Genomic DNA, 23,137 nt, shown 5'->3' on the forward strand with positions numbered 1-23,137 from the left:
TGGTTGATTTGGAGCGCAGTACCTCAACGTAGTAGGTGATAATGATCCTGTTGATGACGACTCTCGCAAAGTCAGCGGTAAATCGTGTACTTGATAGTGTTGAGCCTTGTCTACCTACGCACACATGGGCCATTCTATATGACCCGGGCCGTACGTGCATATTCAGCAGTCTGATCAATTTTTGGTGTTTGGTATTTACTCATAAATAAAAATTAGTCGTCGGCAAAAAAGTTGTTCTTTTTTCTTTTAACTTTACTTCACCGAATAATTATATCGTAAGCGTCTTTTTTGTCAACATTGCGGTATACAGTATAAGACATAAAGCGGCTTTAGCGAATCAAGTAACGTCGTCACGTCTTCCACGACGCCTTCGTACATCTTTCCCTGACATCCGGTGCTGGGCTCTTCTCCGTACCGAAGGTTAGCTTAGTTTCTCCTGTGCGTAGTTTACGCGTAGAAAGTTGTAGGAATAGAAGCTCTGCTGATGTATATGTGGCACTATATATATACGTGTGTAGCTGATTCCTAAGAGAATCTCTATCATTCAGGATTCTTAGAGGGAGAAGAATTATCGGGAGCAGAGTGAGTCTATGAAGTCTCCCAGAAGAAGTGAAACGTGATGCTTTGCTCTTCTCTTCGGATCGATGGTTAGAGCTAGAGCTTCGACGAGGTTGGAATCTAATTTCTACCTCCATCCACTCATTGACGCTACAGGGGGCGTCTCTATCGTTATATGATATACATACAAAAAATATGGAAATACATTGTCTAAAAAGAGAGCTTTAACGAGTTCGACGGTCGCAAAGGAAGCGAATTGACCATTATTTAATTTGTACCGCGTTGACTGAAAACTGTTGACTTTTACAAAAGGTCAGGGGATATATATATCATAGTTGGAATAAATTACGCTATGCACGTAAGGTCACACTTATTTACACGTACATATCCCATAAAACATTCAACGGAACAATTCCTAAGAACTGTTACAGACAACTACTGAGAAATAGTAGAGTGTCAGCCTCTCAAATTATTTAGTCTAATCTTTGGAGAATTGTTTCTTATTTCGAGCTGTATTTTTGATTTTTGGAAACGAAACTCCTGCACGACACGATGCAGAAGTTCGTGTTTATTTAAGCTATTATATCCGGTTGATTTTATAAGAAAAAAAAAACAATATCTATTTTATCAGTCCATGACATTTATACTTCGGTCGTTCACAATTAGAAATGAGCAGATTATCGATACTGATAGATACAGCATAATACAAGGCGTAAATGGTCTCACGTGCACTGTGCACGTCTGTGCTCGATTCCGATGCTCAAATAATCGGTTGGGAACTGCCACATGCAAAGCTCTCCAGTGCTTCAATCGAACAGTAGAGTTTAGCGAGGGAGTTCAATTTTGAACTATAAGGCAAAGGAAGCCTGAATTGCTGGCCTATATTACGTTTAAGATTCTGTTCCGTTTCGGTTTTCTAATTCCGATACGCTTTATTCACGGCGACAAAGGTTGCACGTAACAAAGAAGCGATGCAAGATGGTCAACGTATCTAACGACTAGAGTAATGGAGGACGGGCAGCCCAATCAATCCTTATTGTTGTTATTGTCTGAACATCGATAGGCGCTGTAGGAAAAATTGACACAAAGAAATAGCCATCTTTTTGTGGCTCGGGCTTGTTTGCCGATCCCACGAAATGGTCGTGCTAAATTATAATCGCCTACATGTAGGCCTTAGAATAAATAAAAGTTGGTGTAGCCTAACGATAAAACATGACAGGAAAGACGCTAATCAAGGCACACTGTTGAATCATAATGCGGACAGTAAATCTACAATAAATATGGATGGACGCACACCTTTGAGCTCGACATGCACGTATTATTGCTTAATATTAGAAAACAAACGATAAAAACGAAACGAGCATCCCGTCAAAACTAATCATTTAAAGCAGACAGAAGTGATGAAGTACAAGAGCAAGAGAGGGTAGTTTTTATCCTTCATCAGGTCAACGTTCTTATTGGCAAGATGCTTGTGTCCAGTAACACGACATGCGTGACGGGGTACTTACTGGCTAAACTTTCAATAACCCACGAGCGTCAGTCCGAGCTAAGTGCGAAACTCTCGTCTTTTTACCACTATCGGTATTCATTTGATCAACTATTTAAGCGTTTTTAGTTTCTTCCGTGATAAGGCGTAGACGGGCTCTTGCAGCAGTTGCGGAAGCGATGGTTGTAGCAGCTAAAAACACTGTCGTAGATTCGCTTGATCGCCTCCCCTGTGTCGCTCTGGCTAGATTTCGAAGGATAAAGTATTACACTTTAACGATTAGCGTCCGAAGCTCAATGGCAGTAGCGAGTCAGAACGTGTGGCCCAGCGGCGTATAGCCTTCGCCGCCGGTGTATCAGCTACAGCGGTGACGGTCGTTAGTTAGCAAAGCAGCATAGCAGGTAGTCGTAGGCAAGCGGCTGGCTCAGTGATTCGATCGAGCCACTGCGGAAAAAAAGAAGCAACACCCACCGCCATTTTCCCACAACTCCTTCTTGCCGACGAGTCCCTTAGAAGGATTATGGAAGGGGGAGCCACAGCTGTAACGAGCGACGAGTTTTTCCCTAAACAGCCGCCAAATCGTCCAATGGAAAGGTCGGCGGAAGGCATCTAAATACTGGACAGACGCCTGTCTGCGCTCAGCTTTGAAATGGTAAATGTCAACACAGTCTTTTTTCAGGAATATTCACTTGCGAACAAAGCTGGTACAAGCAGATAGCTGCTATTTAGTTCGTCATAACATTACACACGCGTTCGCTGCTAGCATTACTTATCATTCGTTAAAGTTTTAGGATACTTGCCTTCAATGTATCCCAAATGACGTCCGATGTTTTTGTAAACGTGTTGGCCATGTGGGCAGGCGATGAGACAAAAAAAAAAAAAGCCTAAAGTCCTTAATTATTCATTCGGCAAATGTGCACAATGGTGAAGTAACTTAGTTGTCAAAGCAACGTTTGCGTTTCGCAAAATAGATGCTTCTCTCATGCGTCTCGTTCACGTTCTATATAGTCTGCTGGCCCTTAAAAACTGAAGCAGTTAGATATAATACTTTTCTATGACGTCAACAGTTATAAGTAAGAAAAAATACGTGTTGGCAAACAGTAAATATCTGATATTTTTACTATTCTGCTAGGTCAAACAACTGTCATATAATCATGTCATATAAATTGATATTTTGTTAGTCTGCCAGGGCGATTTGCTAACAAATGCGCATCTTGCTTCACCTATCATGCGCATGCATAGATAGCAACAGTATACATGTTTGTTAGGCGGAAAGCTAAAAAAGGGAAAACTTCCAGACTTGTTGTTGTTGTTGTTGTTTGTAATTACTGTTTGTTATTGGTTCAACCTAAACTGAGTTTGCTTCATTGGTAAAATGTAAATCCTTCTATTTTCGAAGCCGTATGCTACCTTGGCCGCGGGGATATTCTCAGTGTGCTACAAAGCCTACAAATAACAGCCTCCGTATTACGACCACATTAAAAAAGAAGAGCTTGTCGGTTCAAGGCAGCGGCTACGTCGTCTAGGCCGTTCCGTAGAAAACTGGCAGCATCTTCGAAGCAAAGCTTCAAAGAGCTGAGCTATGGAAATACAGATATTTAAGTCTACGCGTTTGCTGGCATACATAAGAGCTTTTCGGCAAAATCAGGGGAGAACGGACAGAAGAATGACAAACGGAATAGTTTATAGGAGTCAGCATAGGAGATCAGGCAAAATGACTTAAAAAAAATAGCAGCTTACTTGCATCATTTGTCGCTTATTACTAATCGTTGAGCTGACCAAACGGTCGTTCGGCTCGTATGCGCCGAATAGCTTGGTCAGTCGGAAAGCGACTCACCGAATTCAGCCTCAGTTTTAGACCTCGGCCTTTACCATTTCCTTACCGCACGTGCTGACTTGATTCCCCTCATTTTCATTCCCGCCTTCCATTGTTACGCTTTTTTCTGTCAACGCACCGCGTCTTGTCCATCTAACCCGCTGCGTTTCCTTACCAACGCTTGCTTTCCTCCTCCTCCTCCTCCTCCTCCTCCTCCTCCTCCTCTTCCTTCGTCGCTCGTAGTTGCGAGTCCTCTTTTCTGATTCCATCCCACCTGGTAGTAAAGAGATGACTACGCCTGTCGGATTATCCAACTACCGCACCAGGTGAGCGGTTCTCTAACGTTAGGCAGTTGAAAGAAACGATAGCACCGCGGGGGAAGTAAGATGATTCTACTTGTGCGACTAATCTCCGGCCTCGACGTCTGCTTGTAACTTTACCCCCACCACGGACTCCGTCAGATCAGACTGCAATTTCTGCTGGCTAGAGCGCCAGCGGCGCCCCCACATCTCGCAGACTCCCCTCTGCAAGACGAAAGGGAAACTTTTCTTCCATCTTCCATCCAAGCACCCAGGATGGCGAAGGTTAATATTAGATACAGTTGTGCATAGTGGAGACTTTAGGCAAAATGGTAGATAGTTTCTCGGTTGCCAACAGGAACGTCTGAGGAAAAGCGCTTAGAATGAATATTATGGAAGGCACTTGATGCCACACATTGGTGCCATAACCTTTACCAATAATAATTTGTACTATTTTTTTCGATCTCAGCTAGTCGGTTTTTACAGCGAAGGCTTTGGTGTCCATTCGATACGGATCATTTCGGTTTTACTTAGCTGAGGCGCATCTCCAGCCTTAATGATGAGTCACCATCACGATATAATTGGTAGAGAGGATTAAGCCATACGCCGTTCACACCCAAATGCTCAGAACCTAACAACATTGTCAATAATATGCGTCCAATAAAAGGAGATATAATTGACGGTCCAGCAAAATAAGGAAAATCGTTAAGATACAAAACACATACTTTGAATAGTGTTAAGTTCATAACAAAAATAGAAACTCGGCCTGGATTTGTTGCAATTAGTGCTTTCGATTACTAAACAACCTTGCTGTTTATGTATAAAACCAGCAATAATCATTGTTTATCGATATTTACAATAATATTTCGAGAGAAAGCTAGCCAATAATTACTATCTTTTTTTTATGCGCCTGCCGGTTTATATTCAAAAATTTTTATACGTATCAATCATAAATCACATCAGAGATTGACTTGGCAGAGCTCTTCATGACAACTATACGTCGTGGTTACAGCAGTTATTTTGGCGGCATATGAAAAACTATTTTATAAATAGGAATATAAAGGCCGTTGTTTCTGTTTGGTTTGTTTGTTCAGAAGAGTTCATACGTTTTCAACTGTATTTCCCCCTGGTCCAGCAACATGGAATTGTTTTAGGAAAAAAACAAAGGTGTCTTTCTATGTGTATTCCACCATATCTTGAGTCTTCAGGTGACTTCTGTCCTCTAACCGGAGACTTCAGGTAAATTATTATCGTCCATAAATCAGAATCCGTCGCTACCGTCAAGTGCCACTAGCGGTTATTGTACGCTCGCTTCCATGGCAGTCCTTCGATCGCAAATTCTGCGCTCCACACAAGGCTTGCAGCAGCAGTACACCGAAATCATTCGCGCCCTTCTAGATTGTTCCGAACCTGACGCAAAGCCAGTACTTCCCTAGTCGAGTGGATAAGATTGCGAGTTCAGTGAAAACCTGCAGAAACGGAAACATTCGTCGAGATGCCACCGTGGAGAACAAATTCACAGTATCTTGGTCAGAATTGAGTGGGCACTTTGTTGCTCTTGGTCTGTTGACATGGGTCAAAACGGGAACAGGAGTAGGGGGTTGGCTAATATATTCGCGAACACGGACAGCCACCATGCAACGTTCGACTGGCAGCAAATCCAGGCAGATCTCCCCTTTTAAATCCTTTGAGACTATCTACTATCACTAGCCCTCAAAGATTCCCCCTAACTCACCCACAAATACCCATCTAGTTCTTCCTACTACAAAATTTATCTATTCCATTTTCTATTCATATTTCCTTATCGATTCCATTATTCTTCGAAACGCGCGGGAACACCGAGGAAACCGCAACGAACGAACGAACGAACGAACGAATGTAAACGGCGGCCTACACCAGCTCAATGCTGGTGAAGTGAAGGTGAGCATCGTATGAGGAGATGACCGTTAACGCTAAATAAGCCGCACAGAAACTAGATCATGGACGACTCTTTCTCTTTGCGCTTTTAGAGCAGACCGTAGCCGAGTTTCAGAAAGATTGACACCGTACGAAAATGGCGAAACTAACAATGAAATGAGTTCATCGCGTGGCTTCACGTGGTCGACAGTGTTTCGCGTCTAGCTATAAACGACCCATATAGTTTTACTGCTATAAAATGATAAACTCATGACTGTTTCACGACTACAAAGGCCTCGATCAAGAAGAGCATCAAGTAGAATATTGCCTCGACGATTTTACATAGTGATTCAGAGGTGTATTTTTTACCATTGAACTCTTTGTCGTTGGGCAGTTTTATACATGTGTTGGGATTGAGGAAGCTGGCGAGTGACGTTTAAATACAATTCTGTTTGTGTAAAGGATTTACATTGATGTTAGCTGATGGGCGAACTTTGATGATAACGTTTTTCTAAACACAAATAATTACGTCGAGGGATCTTTACTGTATGATATAATAGAATATAGAGCCTATGATGAAACCATTTCATGTTTTTACTATTCTGCCTGTTGTCCCACGTTCATAATTGGAAAATTTGTCAGGGCTTTCTTTTTATACGCATGGCAGTGTAGTGGTAACGTGTTTGCCTACTGAGATAAAGGGCACATAAAGGTCTAAGTTTGAATCGCAGTATGAACGCCATACACTTCAATATGGGAACAAGCCGTATAAAACTGTGCCTAACGACTCAAGGAAAACACATGATCAAACTCAAGATACACATGATCAATCTGTTCACGATTTGTAGGATATTGCATAAGTTTTCTAAACATGCACTACCCGATTTTAATTTCGGCTCGTTTTTTTCTGCATTGATTAAAGCCATTCTACAGTGGGGTGAACGCCAGCAAATTTACACGTACTACTTGTTAGGTAGAAAATTAAAGTTAAACTTAGTTCGAAACATTCGGGTATTTTGTACTGTAAAAATAATATTCAAAAAGGTGAAATGTGTATGGTTGAAAAGCCAGCTAATTGATGATTATTGAAATTTTGTCGGATTTGCTTGATTTTTGCATTTTGATCCGTTAGCCTGGATTAGTACTAACAGTAGATGAGCGAACTGCACAGCTGTTGTTCTCCTATGCAGATTTTAATGCCACGTACATGCCCAAACGCATATGTCTTAAATCTCGAAGACCGATGATATCCTATTTGATTCTTGCCAGATTACTTTAAACAGGAAGAGTACAGGAACGTATAAATGTCATGTAATATCATCTATGATAGTGCCTTACTTTTTTCACATCAATGTCAATGCTTGGTAGTTTAAAGGTAAATTCGCGGAGCTTCTGCTCCATCTTTAGCTATCATCGGTCACTATATTCACGGACTTAGAGAGTCGTCATCAACTCTAAATATGAACTGTATCCGACACAACCAAGAGCAGCCACCGTTCGGGAAAATAGGTAAAGTATGTATCTCGCAATGTAGGTCTTCTAGAAGGTAAATCAGAGAGCAAGTACCGAGAACACTCAAAGACGACATACATTTCTAATTCAAACTTTTACATCTGTAAGTATTGAGGAGAGGGCAAGCAGTGGTCGACCATTGTGGTCCATACGCTGACTCGGCTATCGATTTTGGGGCAATATTTAAACCTGAAACGAGGAGCTTACGATCAGGTGCTCGCACAAGCTCATAGCTGTCGATGCACACAGACGCTGCATTTAGCTTCTGTGTCTACTCAGGATTGAACCAAACATCAATACTACTTACTGGCAGCAGTTACTACTGATTGCTAGTCTGAGTATAATAAAATCAATGGATTTCATGTTCTATCAAATCAACGAAAATAGAATGACTTCTCAAAAGGCAACGTTAGGCAAAAGGCTGCCTTAATAACCGGACAACTGACCGCTTTAAACAATCACATTTCTACGGATGCAAGGTATCCTTTTTACCCTTTCCCCTTGCTTCTCTCTACCGCGTTTTTTCAATGCGCCTCCGTGGTCATCTCTGTTCTGCCAGGCGTTTTGTTTTTTAGTTCGGGTCTACACCTCTTCTGTCCTTCTTCACCCACAAGCGATAGGCCAGCATAATATACGCACGTCTAACGCTTTGCCTAACGCCATGCTAGTGCAACCTTCTGATGGCAGACGTTAAAAACAAGTGGGACAGACAGAAAGAGAGAATGCAAAAAACTGTAGGATCGTATAGAAGTTCTGCACCGGTGGTAGTCTGCCGATTGCGGCGTAGTATTTCTTTGCTGCCATTTCGGTAGTGCTGCCATCCCCCTCATGCAAGCTGATGTAGGAAAGTGAGGGGTGTCATTGAAGTAAGGCTTCTTTTTAGACCGGCCTAAGATACCGTATTTGTGCATGTTGTTGAAACGTCACTATTTGATCAAGTAGCTATACTTATGAAAAACTTAGCGAAATGCAGCTGAGGCATTCGGGGGGGACGGAATAATCCTATTCTCTGTAAGCTCCTCATCGGGGGCAGTTCCCGTACTTAGCCATGACAATAATAAAACGCCGAAACATCGGAACTTTTTGAACCTGCTGAACTTACATTTATTCAAGCTTTAGACAGATTGCCGAGATCTTCGGCAACACGACGCCAGACAACGATGGCAAGAACCACGGGCCGAATGCTCAGATACGCTTCGTATACGAGTAACCTGTTTAGCGTGCAGCATTTGGCCAAATTCTTGAACTCGCGGTCCCCTAATATAGCAGGATACGTAACAACAACGTATGATATGCAAAGTAAGCCAGCTTGCATACAGGTCGCTTTTTTCTATACATTTGGAGATTCTTGAGCTGGTCCCGTGCTGGATAGCTGAACGTGTAGATGAATGAACAATTTTTCAACAGCTAAAAACACGATGCAAGTCAGCTCCCTGTTTTAGTCACTGCATGCTATGGAGAGATGGGCAGGATAAGAGGATTCATCCGTTTGTAGTACCGTTCTATCAGGATGCGTAAGTATGCGCGAAAACGCATCATCAGAGTGGCGTCTACAATTGGGGTTGAGCGCTACTCGAAGGCTGAGTCGGACAGCTAAAAAATGTCATATTATCTTACAGTTACACGTTGTCCCGTGGCGCCTAATCGTTTGGGTCGCCATTCCTTGGCACCCCTTCCCGATAGACGTCATCCTGAGACACGCAGCCACGTAAAGTTTTGCTATCATTTTGGTAAAAATAAAGCCAAGAGTAGGGCTTAAATGCAGACATGGTAGCTTATGTCAAACTAGTATCGAGTTCAAGCGTGCAACGAACAAATATATTCATTTTTATTGCGGTTCACTTTTACCTGCAGACTTGTATACTATATAAATCTTTTCAATGGCAGAGCACGAAGCGTGTTTGCCTTGGTTTTCTAAGTTCATCCGAGAATGAGAAGACATACATCACGACACAGGTCTGATATTAAGCTAAATCCAAATTATATAATATTACTATTACTACAATGGCGTTGCTTAGTAACGAGTCTCCTACCTCATTTATAAGGTCACGCCGGTCACCGTTCGCGTGCCCCTAATACAGGCGTTAACGCCACTGGCATTATCTGCACACAAATGCCGACAAAAGCGTCTATAAAACACAACAAAGATAGCATTATCAAAAACCGACAACTGCGTTTCAACAAAGACGGAAGCCGTCTCGCAGGAATCAAAACGGCTTATCTTCCTTAATTTGAAGTGAGTTTCTTTACAACCTTCCACTTATTTTTATCATAGACGATATTCCTTTATTAAAGCCGGTCGAATAATAGCAGAGTAATAAGTTGAGTGATCGCTTATTGCAAGGCTACAAGTTGACTGCCTGGTATCGTGTGAATGCTGTCCTTCATAAACATATGGACGTTTTTAGCGAGCTTTTCTTCCCCATAAACGTGCCCCTGACGCCTTCTTGGCCGTCTGAGTTGTCGCTGAAAATACTGCTAACCGATCTCGTACTCTGGGCAGAAATCGAAATGGAAAAAGACCGATTGAGCTCGCAAAAGCTAAGGCCGCTCCGAAGAGACGCCTTGTGTCGGCTATTTAGTCTCCGGTCGTTCAGGCAAGGGATGGACGCTAGATCTCTAACTCTTACCATCCACTCGGTAACAATGAAATATTTTGTGCTCAAAAGATAGAAAAAAAAACGACTCTTTTCTCGGCAGGAAGTTGTGATCATTTTTTTCTAAACAGCACTTCTTCACTGTTTAACTTCCCGCCAACGACTGCAATACAATCATGCAGCGTGGCATTGGCATGTTGCTAGGCCATGCATCACTGTCGCCAAAGGCCGCGCCGGCAGAAAGCCCGCTTGTATTTGCGCTAAGGAACGTCCGACGCTGCTGTAGCCACTGTCAAACCGAAAATGGTTGCCACTGTTAGAGCTGGTCGGTTCGTCATAGTCACAACCAGAGCTTACCGGTGCCGCCGCTGCTGCTGCTGCTGCTGCTACTGCATAAACTAGAACCGCACCGGGCGGCGACAGGGCGAAGAAATATCGGGATGAAGATGGCGGTCGACGAACGAACAAAAGCTACCTAGAAAAAGTAGGCCAGTCCTATATGAGGCCGAATAGGAAGTGTTACAACATGGCAGGTTGCAACAACTGCCATGTAGTAAAGAACTACAGGCCTGCTGATATTTCAAGCTACCCGTTTAGGCCGACTGGCCTAAGGTAAAGTAAGAATGCCAAGTATACAAGCATGTAAAGGACTTTGGAAAAATACAATCAAAGCTGCGAACAAGATGGGCTTATCAAGAAGAGTGTTTGACACCAGGTTAAAAATGCAAACGCGATGTAAACGAAAAATTCATAGCATTTTCCCTAACAGATATGCTATTCCTTAAGAGTACAGTTGTCCGATACATGTAACGAATATGCAGGATCCCGTGTAGGTCCAACCGAACACCAGCGTTCTCTATTTCGTTCTTTGACGTTTTAGCGAACACACACAAGTATGAAAAGTTAACTCCCGTCAGACAGAAACTAAGGGGAAACAAAAAACGACAACGCTATGTGAAGCAGGGCTATGATACTCAGAGTCTGTCTTAATCATATCAAGCTACCGTGTGTTCATGTAAAAAATGACGGAAAGATGACCGCTGTGCCTGTGTGCCGGACAATCATACATTCGCCTGTGCATACGAGTATATGAAATCTGAAAGAAACATTACATTAATAATAGAAAGGATAAACAAAGCTATTTGATTTTAGCTACCCTTTGACCAAAACCAGTATATCTGACATCATTCAAAGGTTACGACACCAAGTTGTTAACGGAGATATTTCTTTTTTTCTTTTTCAGCCAACTGCCTAAGGAAAGAAAATGTATGGAGCCATCAAGGGCCAGGTACGTGGCCTCGGATAACAGAGAGGACTTCATGTTTAATCGCGATTTCAAAACTGGCTGCAGGAATACAGTTTGTGGCCCAGTTGCTCGAAGGTCTCCACGAGTGAAGATGAAGACAGACGACGGCTGACAACTCATTGTAACAATACACAGAAAGCGTCGTTCGCGACATAATCAGCGATTATTTATACTAAAGTTGAAAAAAAATTAATATTCAAAATTATAGGATTAATATTAAAAAAAAAAACCACATTGAGAAAAATTTTGACTTTCACTGACAAACAGCTATTTTCTGTAACTTTTTAATATTTTGCATACATAAGAGTCGATAGAATATCACTGTTTTGCCTAATTTCAATTGCCTTTATGCTTTCTATTTCTGTGTTGGTACTTCATTAGTCATCGATTGGTACTATTTTTCGTGGATATGTAGGGGCAATGTTTACCGGGAAATGGTCTTTATGTAGCTGAACTTTAGCTAGGGCGCTGTATGTTGCTCCCAATGTAATTCTTAGCAATACAGTTGCCGCAACGTCCGGCTCTGGGGAACCATTTTTCCCAAAAAGGGGAACAGATAAAAGGAGTCTATCTCGTGAATTAAAGACAGCGACAATGGGTACGTAATGGATTGTATATATGAATCAGTGGTCTCATTTGATTTTTCAGGCGGACAATTTCCAATTGCTTTAAGCATCTTCTTTACCTTTCGTTGCATCGATTTTATTTTGTTACCACTTAATTTGTCGTCTGCTTTTGATTTTTTTCGCGATCGCTCGTCCACGTGCTACCATCGTATAATTTTAATTAGTCATCGAAATCAAGATAATGAGTTTCTGTTAGCTGCATGTATACGTCAGCTCGAGTAGGTCAATAATGTGACAACATGGATGGCCGAGATCGGCACAGAAGAAATCAGGGCTAAAGACTCAGCGTCTAGTCATGAAGGGCAAAACATAATTAAAGTTTTTTCCGGCTCTAGAAAACACTCAGGTATCTTATAATACATTTCTTAGATTGACTTCATCCATTAGATCCTGTCTAGCGGCCACACCCCACGATGTATGCCACTATTTCATATCATTTGTTAAATTTAATGTTAAGTTTTCCCATCTACGCATCGCTCGGTGTCCCGCCAAGCTATTTCGTTAAACTCTACACATCGAGGCTATTCGTTCTTCAGCGGCCCCACTTGCTCTTTCACTCTCAATGATATTTTTGTCGTAGTCCTACATTATCAGCTAACTTCAAGTCACTCCGGAGAGCTCCCATTCCGAAGTAACGGCTGACTTATTGCACCGGTTCAAGCGGCATCCACCAGCGGCTGGCCCCATGCTTTACACCGTATTAATCTAATGCGCCGCTTGACGAATAGATTTTCATCGCCACTCGGTGTTCGAAGATTGCTGAACACCAACGACATTTTAGTATGTCCTACTGACTTCTATTTTTCTCTAATACGAATAGTCATACAATAAAAATTCCTATGTCATCATACGCAGGCTATAAAGTAGGTGTTAGCGATAGCAAGCAAACAATCCACCCAAGGACGAGTGGTCCAGCGTTTAGGAACAGTTAACCCGACAAAAAAGGGGTTTGAACGTAAATCGTTACGCATCCTTGATGAGTATATCGCCAAAACGACCAGCACGACACATATGCTATATAAAACGTACTGCATTAAACAATAACCCCATTACTATTTATAAAAAAACCTATCTAACTATCTTTTAGAAATAGATCACGGTATTTAGGGCCAGTTGAACTCATATTGGGTTCATCTTGATAGCAATTATTTATCTATGTAGAGATTACACAGGTAAGATGGTTGTCTAGACGTTTACTGCGCTGTGATAATATTATACTAGAATAGCACAAAGATTGGAAAGGTGAGCAGCAAATAAGGCCAACTTTATTGTACTACTATCGCAGGTATGCCGAAACGACCAGCACGATGAAATCTAAGCAAGACCAATCAAATCTTTGCCATTCCCGGACTTGTTCTCGCCACGTATGACATTTTGATGTCCTACTGGAAAAAGGTACCAAAAAAGGTCAATAGATTTGGTGTTACTTTCATGATTGTCGTCGCGATGTTTGTTCCTGTTGTTGGTCTTGTCTATCTAGTGTGGGGTGAATTCGGTGGCATGCGCAAGTTTTTCCTCAAAGAAATCAACGAGTACAGTTGTTTGGCATTGCTTCGAAGTAACTGGCCGGAAATTTAAGCATGTAAAACCTTAGATGTGTGGGCTTTAGGTCGGCACAGACGACGAGGCTAAGTTGTGCCATTTATATATTTGTTCGAGGTAAAACATCTTATTTGTATTGAGCTTCACAAAAAAAAATCGATAGGTTACCGCAGAGGCTTGGAATATAGGTTGTGAATAAGTATGGACGTACATACGATTCAATTCAAGCTACGAAATATATTTTTAATATATATATTATTAATATTTTTAATTCAAATTAATTGAGTTTATCGACGCACGAATAAATAACGTTCTTGCTAGTATTATAGAAAGAAAAACTTCTAATAAGGACATAATGTATCAAAAGTTTTATTTCCCTCGGTTCGAACGGTGAACAGGACTGATCTGGGACCATTGTTATGCAAAGGCCGTCATATGTGCAGTGTGGCTATAACCTGAAACGTAGCAGGATCTGATCGTGTTAACATGTAATGTGGTCGAGCACATTGTTTAAAATGCCCATAACGTCCATAGGCGTTGGTAAGATCAGCCGACAACAGCTGCGATCTACTAGTGAGCGGGGCGGCATGAATACTGCTACCTACCTATTTCGTTCATAATCTCTCGTTTTTCTCGCCTTTCGGCCTGTCGCATAAATGATTGCCCAGCGGTAATGGCCTATTCAAGCGGCGTCGACAAGCAAAATAACCACCTTCGACGTCGCTATCTCTGTCCGCTGGTTTTTCCCATCGGTCTCTAGTTCCTTTTAATTCCTCAAGTTCATAAATCCATCCCTATGGAAACCCAACGGTTGCCATGAAAACGGCATGGAGTGCATTGTCCTGATTAAGTGGTAACTTCAATTCTCGACTGAATATTCTGTAAATGCAAAACCTCGGTTCGCTTAATCGGCCCTTTATCGAAATAAGCCAAAATATGCTCAAGGTGGCTGCAAACTAGGAAAGCTAGATTTGTTATCTTTACGAACTGTTGTATATTCGAGTATAACTATCACTGAATGTAATAGAAATTCGTAAGATCCATCGAAACAAAGTCTGTATTGAAAAGGTTTTTTGCGACTTTTTGTTTGTTTTTTTCATTCATTTGCTTCGTAAAATTCATTATATACATCTCAAAGTATATTGACAGACTTTTTTTTTTAGTAATATCAAAATACCGGTGTAATAGAAGTATTTTTGTTTTAGTTGGTATTCAGCTTACGCGCAGCCAAGGACTGTGCTAAGGTCTGGCGAACAGTCTTGCCATAAACGGTTGGTTTAGAAAGGCGTAACGAATAATTATACCTTTTATTATACTTTTAAATAAATAACCCGAACGACGTAGATCGTTTAATGGTATGTGCCGAAATAAACAAAAAAGTAAAAAAACATACCGCTATTTTACGGTTCGATATAGTCTCATCATTGTTCGTTTGTTTATTAGTCGACATTAACGATATGAATAAACATAAACCTCGATAACTATTTCGAGTCTTCAGATCTTCGGAAGCTGCTTTAAGCGCTACATATAATAACATGCTGCTAAAAACGGATGGTAATGTCGTATCGTTGTTTTTTTTTTGATCTGTGTATATCTTTTTTACTGAAACTTCGTCGTATCGAGAGGGGTCGAATAGCGTTCCCAGACGGCGTCAGCAGTTTGTAGCAGCGATAACTAGGATTGAAGGGAACTGACACAGCCCTAAGCTGACGTGTAATATATGAAACCTCAACAGAAAAAAGCTGCAAGACCTCTAATACAAGCAGGATAAAAGTATAACGTTAGAAAGAAAGCAGTCATGATCTACACAGTGTTTGCATGACCTAAAATATTAGTCAAATAAAATTCTGTTTTAATGAAGCTCAATTTGATGAGAGTATACCGAGTCGTATGCTAGAACAAAATTCGGGAAGAATATGAGTATTAATTACGTGAAACGTTAGTACTATATATATATATATATATATATATATATATATATATATATATATATATATAAGCTAAAGCTTATATGCGTTTGTTATAAGTCAGCGACAATGGATCCGATTATGTTCGTGGAAAGGAATATCTTTATTTTTTAGTCGAACAATGCTATAATTCAGTAATAATAGTTGTTGCAATTATTATTCTCAATTTATTATGAGATAAAAGTCAAAATTAAATTAACACAAAACCTTCGCAGGGGGTTTTGAATGTACTCCGTTTCACGCACCGGAGTACCTTTCTAACTCCGTTTTTAGACACATATTTTGTAATAACCTTTTTATAATTGTTTGACTTTTTTCTTTACTAGCCAGGTATTCTGGTTAGGTCTACAACATCATTTTTTTTATCTTGTCGTTGTTTACTAATCATAGTAATAAAAGTAATAATAATAGTAATAATTCCGAATTCAAATCTAATTTGAATCCCATCAACCAATTGAAAGGTCTTTTTTTGTCGCCTCATCCGTTCTGTTCAGTCGTTTTTGCCACCCTTTTGCCCCTCCCCTTCGATTGCCTTCTTGCGCTTCGTCATTTCACTTCCGATCTACCTATCTGTCTCACTCGCTTCTGCTAATTGGCTTTGTGGTGGGTGGCTGTCTTTCTGTCGAATGTGCCTGGGAACATCTGCCTGGTTTGTTAATTCCTCACGGACGCCTTTCCAACCAAACCTGCTCCGTTCCGTAATGGTCTCTTTCCTGTCGAGGGTTACCCTAAACCTTTCCCTTGTCCTTCTTTAATCTCCTGCCCAACACCAATCGCAGACTCTGCCTTCTGCGGTAACCCTAAGTTAGCTTGTCCAGGACACAACTAAAATCCTGTTCTCTACAAGCTTCCTTCTTCCACTGCAAAAATACACTGTGTTCAAGCGTACTCATCTAGACACGAATCAATTTCCTGCGCTCGACCTCAGTAACGTTAGAATGGTCGAGGGACCCTGAGTCGCTGGAAGTGATGAACAGATAGACAGGCATCCGAACCACGACAGGATATCGGTCGACCACGCCGGTGAGGGGCCCTGTCCGAGATGGGGGCATCAGACAATTAGGGGGAGAATAAGAGATGGGGTCCGCTCAAAAGGCAAAGCAGAGAAAAATGAGACCGGGAGGGTCACTGGCTGCCGACGATCCATGTTGAACGGTTAGTTCGCAGCAGTAGTAGTGGCGACGAGAGCAGTTGGGGCGCTATGGCATCCTGCCGTTGAAATCTCCGCTGCTGGCAAGATTCTATTGCTACCGACGGCCCCGCAACGGCGGGAAAGGAGGAAAGCGTATCCGCTTCGAGAACCACAAGCACCCGTTGCCCCGGCCACCGAATCTGCTGCGAGATATACGTTAGTGCAACGTACAGCCCACTCTACTATTTCCAGTTTTACCCTACTCTGTATTTCTGCCTGCCCTTGCCCCTGTTTTTCTGCACCATCTCCGCCCTCAGATGCCTTTCAGATGCCCTTTGCAGTGAGAACGATGATTCTACATGCGTCGACGACGCTTTCATTAGCACTCCTGATGCCGCCGGATCGCGAGCTGCGTCGACAGAAGCCGACTACACCCCACAGTGAGCAACGCTGATCATCATCCATCCCCGAAGCCACTATCACCAGCGCCTAGAGCTAGCCGGTCTCTCCTCACAGCCGCCTTGCAGAAAATACAGAAGCATGATCCAGAAGGAACAGTAAAGCTGAAGTCATTGAGACGTATATATATTCGTCTTTTGTCCAGAGCGCAGTCTAAATATTAGTAGCAACAACGTTCCATAGGTGCTGGAGCTACGTTGATCCGTTGCTTCTTGTTCGACATGCTTGAGCATTTCGTGATAACAAACGAGGCTTGCGCTATAGAGTCGGAGCTATGTCGATTAAGGGAATAGAGATGTTCAATGTTTAACCGCTTGCTGCCTAAAAGATTTCTAATACACAGTTAAACATAACCATCCGTTATTATGGCTACGCATATTCCGTAAAATACAGTTAGATATAATGGATAGATCGCAAAGGCGGTCGATGCTGCTGTGATCGTGGTCAGTCAGCGGTTAGCGAAAGCGAATAGAAGTGAAAGCGTCATTTTGTGTCGGGAACAGCCAGCGGCAACAGCACCATAGCTACCGCTCATCGTAGAAACTACAATAGAAATACCAATGATAGTATTATCTTTATGGTAGGTCTTGTGGGTCTTTTGATTTCTAACGCCATACATACATACAAAACCGTTTAAGCAATGGGATTTTCTGTTTTTTGGCGCTGCTGGCGAGTGGATCGAGCTAGTTGATGCCAATTATCAGAATCACAAATCCTCCCCAGCCCTCGCTCTTTTTCGATAGCCACAGTTCCTGCTGCTACCTTTTCTCGGCGCATAAAAAACTACCAATGGACTCGCACGATAGGACACTACCAACTGCGAGTATATACTGTTGCATCCGTACACAAATATATGAATATATCAAATCCATCCAATAGAAGGCAAAAGTCGGGCTTGTGCTGGCCTATTTGCGCAGAGTATAAAAAAAAGTCGGCATAATCAAATTAAGTATCCGAACGGCGGCCATACCAAGCGACCAGTGAAAAACCGAAGAAAACTCCTAAATAGTTGTGGTATTTGTTACTTCTTGAAGCTGCTCCAGGGGCGCGCCCGCTCACCCACGTTCATCAACCAAACGACCGACCGGCGAGGAGCTGTTTCGAAAAGCTCTCAGCGGGAAGGTGGGGAGGTAAACAAACTTGATTCACCATCCAAAGTGTTGTTATGTGCCCTTAATCTTATTCTTTTTTGAAAACGATATGCCGAACCTTGCGGAAGGATTGATCGGGTAGCAGGTCGCCGGGTAGACAAACCGACGGAAAGTTGAGTGCTGCTGCTACTACTACTACTACTAAACGGGGAAAATGCTGACTAACTGCTTGTCCATCTCGAAAAACCTACCGCTGCCGTCAACTACGGCTGTAGATGTGGTAGTAGATGAGAACGGCACCCGGAAACTAGTCTAATTCTCTAGACGCGCGGCAGTAAAAGTACGCGCGTCCACTTACTCCAGAAACGAGAGAAGATGGCAAACACATCCTGGAGGAGCCGCATACTGCCTGCGTAGCGCATCTACAAAAAGTGCATGCAGCATAAGGAATTGCAGGAAGTTGTCCAACGAACAAATCGACCAGTTTGCGTCGGCTTACCTTGAGGGCAGCCCCTACATCACCGGGAAACACGCCACACGGCTGGCGAGGTAGTTGCACTTACGCTCGGGGCCAGAACCATTTCTGAATAGTAGTGCTAGTTCTCGCTAAGAAGAGGCAACAGATATACATATAAATACACACTCCCGTACACAGACAGCCGTCCATTAGTTTGTTAAGCCATATACGTACGAGATAGTGGTTAGGCAGCTATGTAATTGGTGGTTATGCTGCCAGCTATGGCGGCGTGGCCATGCTACTATGCATGGTCGGCGCAGTCTTTTTGCTCTGTTGATTCTGTATATATATATATATATATATATATATGTATATATATATATATATATATATACATATGTACGTCTTAAAACGTTGTCGCAATGCTAGTGTAAGGAAAGGTTTAGGGTAGGCGTAATTTCGCCCTCTTCTTCATCTTTTTAGCGCAACGATCACTGGCCGACCACTATCACTAGCGGCAGTAGCACCATCATCACTAGCGGCATTGTGCGGTGCCTTTGCCGCGTCATCTGTCAACAACCTCTTGTTTTTTTTGCCTGAGCGCCTTTTATCCGTCCGTCCATCGCCCCCCGTTTCCTCAGTTCGTTTCACTAAATATTTGAGTGTTCAAGCGGACTCTGTTCTTCCTTCGAAACTCAGATGTCTAAAACATACCTCGAGATGACGACGTCGTGCAGACAACACCCAATGATGACAGCGACACAAACGAAGACATAACTGGTCTCCAGCAGAAGCAGCGAATTTAATACTTCATCGAACGGTCGAAGATCGTGAACACTTCGGAGCGATTTGACCCTACTAATGTAGAATCATAGAATGCCATGGCAGACGGTTACGGGCCTAATTAAATCACAGTGCCCTAATTAAATCTCTGTTTATAGCTTGGAAAATTGACAAGGAAGAAACAATGAAACACTGATAAAATTGCCGGTTAACATTGTCATATGCATAACTGAAGCCGCCTGTTAAATTGTATTGACAACTACTGATTACGAAGACTATTTTCAATGCTGTACGGCTATACAAACTAAGAAGATATATAAGTCATTCCAATAAGGCTCCTCCCTGATTGTAGCAACTTTTCTGTTAGCTATCGTGCATGTACATAAGATATAAGTGTTGATTGTGAATGACGTACATACTAATTGGCCCACATAGTTGAACAGATGCTGAGAGCTAACCATAAAAAAATGCAATTATTATGTTCGCTGAGCTAACTACGTGCCTGTAGAGTGGAATCTTACGACATTGTACTCATCCTTGTTCACCCATCATGCCTATGATAGACCAAATTAACTTGGATCGATATACAAAATTATTTCTATGGATACCGTTGCAGATGATATTCTATCAAAGTGGCGAGCCTCTTTTTTCTTCTTGAAGGCTTAGCAATCTCGAGGTTGAAGCTGAACCCTGACCTAAGCAGTGTATAGGTTGAAAGAAGCGATATATGCATTACCTAAATCAGGCAATAAAACAGCTCACTCATGAAGATTAGAAAATGTTATGTAGGCGAACGAAGGCGCCGCTACGGGCACAGACCTCAAGCGTGTTCAAGTTTCTAATCTCATCGTCATCGAACAGCGATCCCCAGTGGTCAGGTTGACCTGCCGACAAATTTGTGTTTTTTATTTCCAGTTCTACCTTTCAGCATATTTTATTAATGTTTCGCGAAAGCATCACAACCAGCACGATAATCATGATCATAGTCAACAGCACACCCATAATCGTCGAATCAATCTGCGAATGATGCTACCTTGACTTATATTTCCTATAATTGCCGGCTGAGAACGGTCAGTCTTCTCGGTAACATATCAGCTCTTTCCTTTCGAAGCCTTGTCCATCCTCTTCGCTTTTCAATTTCCAAAGTTCCCCTGCGCTGTGACCATTTCGTAACCGTTCCCGTAGAGACCCATATTGCCACCCGGAGGAGCCATTGCAACATAGGCCCGTAACCGTCTGCCATGGCATTCTATGATTCTACACTGGTCCACATCAGCTTATCCACATAAATAGTCTATATACATATATATATAGACTAGTTTTAGCACCCTCCCTGAAACTGAATGCTGCGGGAACATTGCCGGATGGGTGGTGATGAAATATTACATAGTTTCAGGCGGAAGTCTCTTGCAGGCGTTCGATATAAAGCCTTTGGCCGTCGGGGATCACCGCCAGTCGCTTTGGTCATACATCAACATGCACGCACCTATAAATAGATGTAGCTCTTAACAGGATGGTATATTCTACATGTTTCTGTGTACGGGTGCTTCGTAACAGTAGAGAGAAAACAAGCAGAAGTTTCGATTGTAATAATGAGTATATCCAATGAGCATTTTATGTATCTGTCTTGACCTGGCCGAGAGCCGTCATAAGCATACTTCTAATGCTGAGAATCATTCAATATATTATATCTAACCTGTTTCACGAAACGTATAGGTGAAGCTGCATGACAAGATAAAACAGTACGCGCTTGATATCCTGCATCCGCAGCATCACTTACTTCCGCTTTGTTCTTAGCCTTTATAAGTAAACCAAATGCTTATAAACATTGTGCGGTTTTTGCATTACGAAAACAACGTACTGAGAACGAGATGGCTAGGCAAGCGACTGTCTTTAAGTATTTTTATTAAAGGGCAGATGCCGGTTGTTTTAAACCTGCTTCATCAGAAAGATGATTTGCTATATTTAGCGACTGCATCGAAAAGGAAGGAATAGTGGCCTTTACACGAAGTTGCCGCTGTTAGAAACTGTAGCGGTAATAGTGAAAGCAGTAATAAAAGTAGAAACTTCTTATTTGTGGGGGGGCGGGGGGGGGATCCACCGGCCATAACTAGCCGCAATCCTACTTCATACCCCGATCGCTTTCACCTCCACCCTCTCTGCACTTGTCCTTTCTACGACTAAAGCACACCCATATCGAACACCGAACTTCACTCTGCTTTGTCGATTCTATAGAGTTAACGACATCTGTACTGCATGTACTGCAAATGGCTTCACTGTTATTATTCTCTGTCTACTTTCATCCTCCGGTTGTTTCAGACGAAATGCATTCTAGACCATCGGCCGCTCGGCAGCAACCGCAGCTGCCCGGGACGATGCGCACGCACACCTGGACAGGCAGCTGCATCCCTCATGCATCAGAGTCTACAAGAGCCATTGCTTAGGTGCGTATGCGATCTTTAGTTAGCCTCCACTTACCACCGCTGTCGATATTACCTCTCGCAAACAACAAGCCTAATGCAGGTTGAGACTTCCTGACCCTTTCATCGCAAAGCACAATACACAAATATCCAATAATACCAATAGGATAATCATTTTCTTCATGGCCTTGCCCTTAATGGCAATCTAAACTAAGGTGACTATAGGGCACTTGTGGAGTTACGGCATGTGCATGTGTTTGTCTCCAATGTGCATGACTGCAGTGCAATGTGTTTGTCTGCTATCTAGTTTTGCGTTCACACATCGGCAGGAAAGCTTCAGTAACAAAAAACTAGGGTGTTTGATGCTCGGAGGGGATAAAAGAGAAAGGAAAACTCCAATCCACTGGGTCGCATGAACGAACTTTCCTAACTATCAACTGAAATAGTTGTTAGAAATAGGACAGTCTGCTACGATAACTTCATTCAAATTTCTGCCAGCAGATATACATTTGAGCGCTCGGCAACACCCATTTCAGTGGTCAACATGTACATACCAAACAGAATATGCAACAAGCACATCGTTCAGTTTTAATTTGTTCTAAGCGCTATTGATTGCCGCCCCTGTGCCTCTCCGAATCCCGACCGCAGCGCGCAAAACATTTCACTTTCTCTAGGTTCTACACGAACTCAATTAATATTTGCTCGATATTACAGTTGTTGTTTACGTGCCGCTTCATCATTTAGGAACAGATAAAAAAAAAAAGTAAGACGCCAGTGGCTGTTGATTACTAAAACGATGATCGCTTACTCTCTAACCCCTACCACTCGCAGCAATTAAGCTAAACACGACGCGCACGCAGTGGGGTTCACTACGCTATTTAGCCATTATCGCCGTTAACGGCCTCTAGTTGGTAGGTAAGCTTGCCTCCCGCGATTAGTTAGCGATGTACACTCACACGAGCCAGCCACGTTTCGTGTTTTGACTTCAGTCTACATTTACCACTCCTATGTGCTACATGTATTTCCTTTCTAACGACGGGTGCATATGAGCACTACGTGAAGCATCGTAAATGTCTACGAAGTATTCGTATGAAAAGCTTCAAGACACTATTTTACAATAACACTAATTATTGTGGTTACGTGTGTTTGCAACTATAAGCTCGCGATAAAAAAAAATAATAGCGCAACTT

At 42.3% G+C, this 23,137-nt stretch overlaps 1 long non-coding RNA gene across 1 annotated transcript in view; it reads right to left on the reverse strand.

Moving 5' to 3' along the window:
- Positions 1-20,378: 20,378 nt before the first annotated feature.
- LOC147752854 (uncharacterized) overlaps positions 20,379-23,137 on the reverse strand; it is a 54,766-nt gene continuing 52,007 nt past the window's right edge. The window contains exon 3 of the long non-coding RNA XR_015312960.1: positions 20,379-21,013. This is a non-coding gene — a long non-coding RNA (uncharacterized LOC147752854). The remainder of the gene's footprint in view (positions 21,014-23,137) is intronic.

This window comes from Varroa jacobsoni, unplaced genomic scaffold (genome assembly GCF_002532875.2).
Source record: "Varroa jacobsoni isolate VJ856 unplaced genomic scaffold, vjacob_1.0 scaffold_937, whole genome shotgun sequence".
Lineage (NCBI taxonomy): Eukaryota > Metazoa > Arthropoda > Arachnida > Mesostigmata > Varroidae > Varroa > Varroa jacobsoni.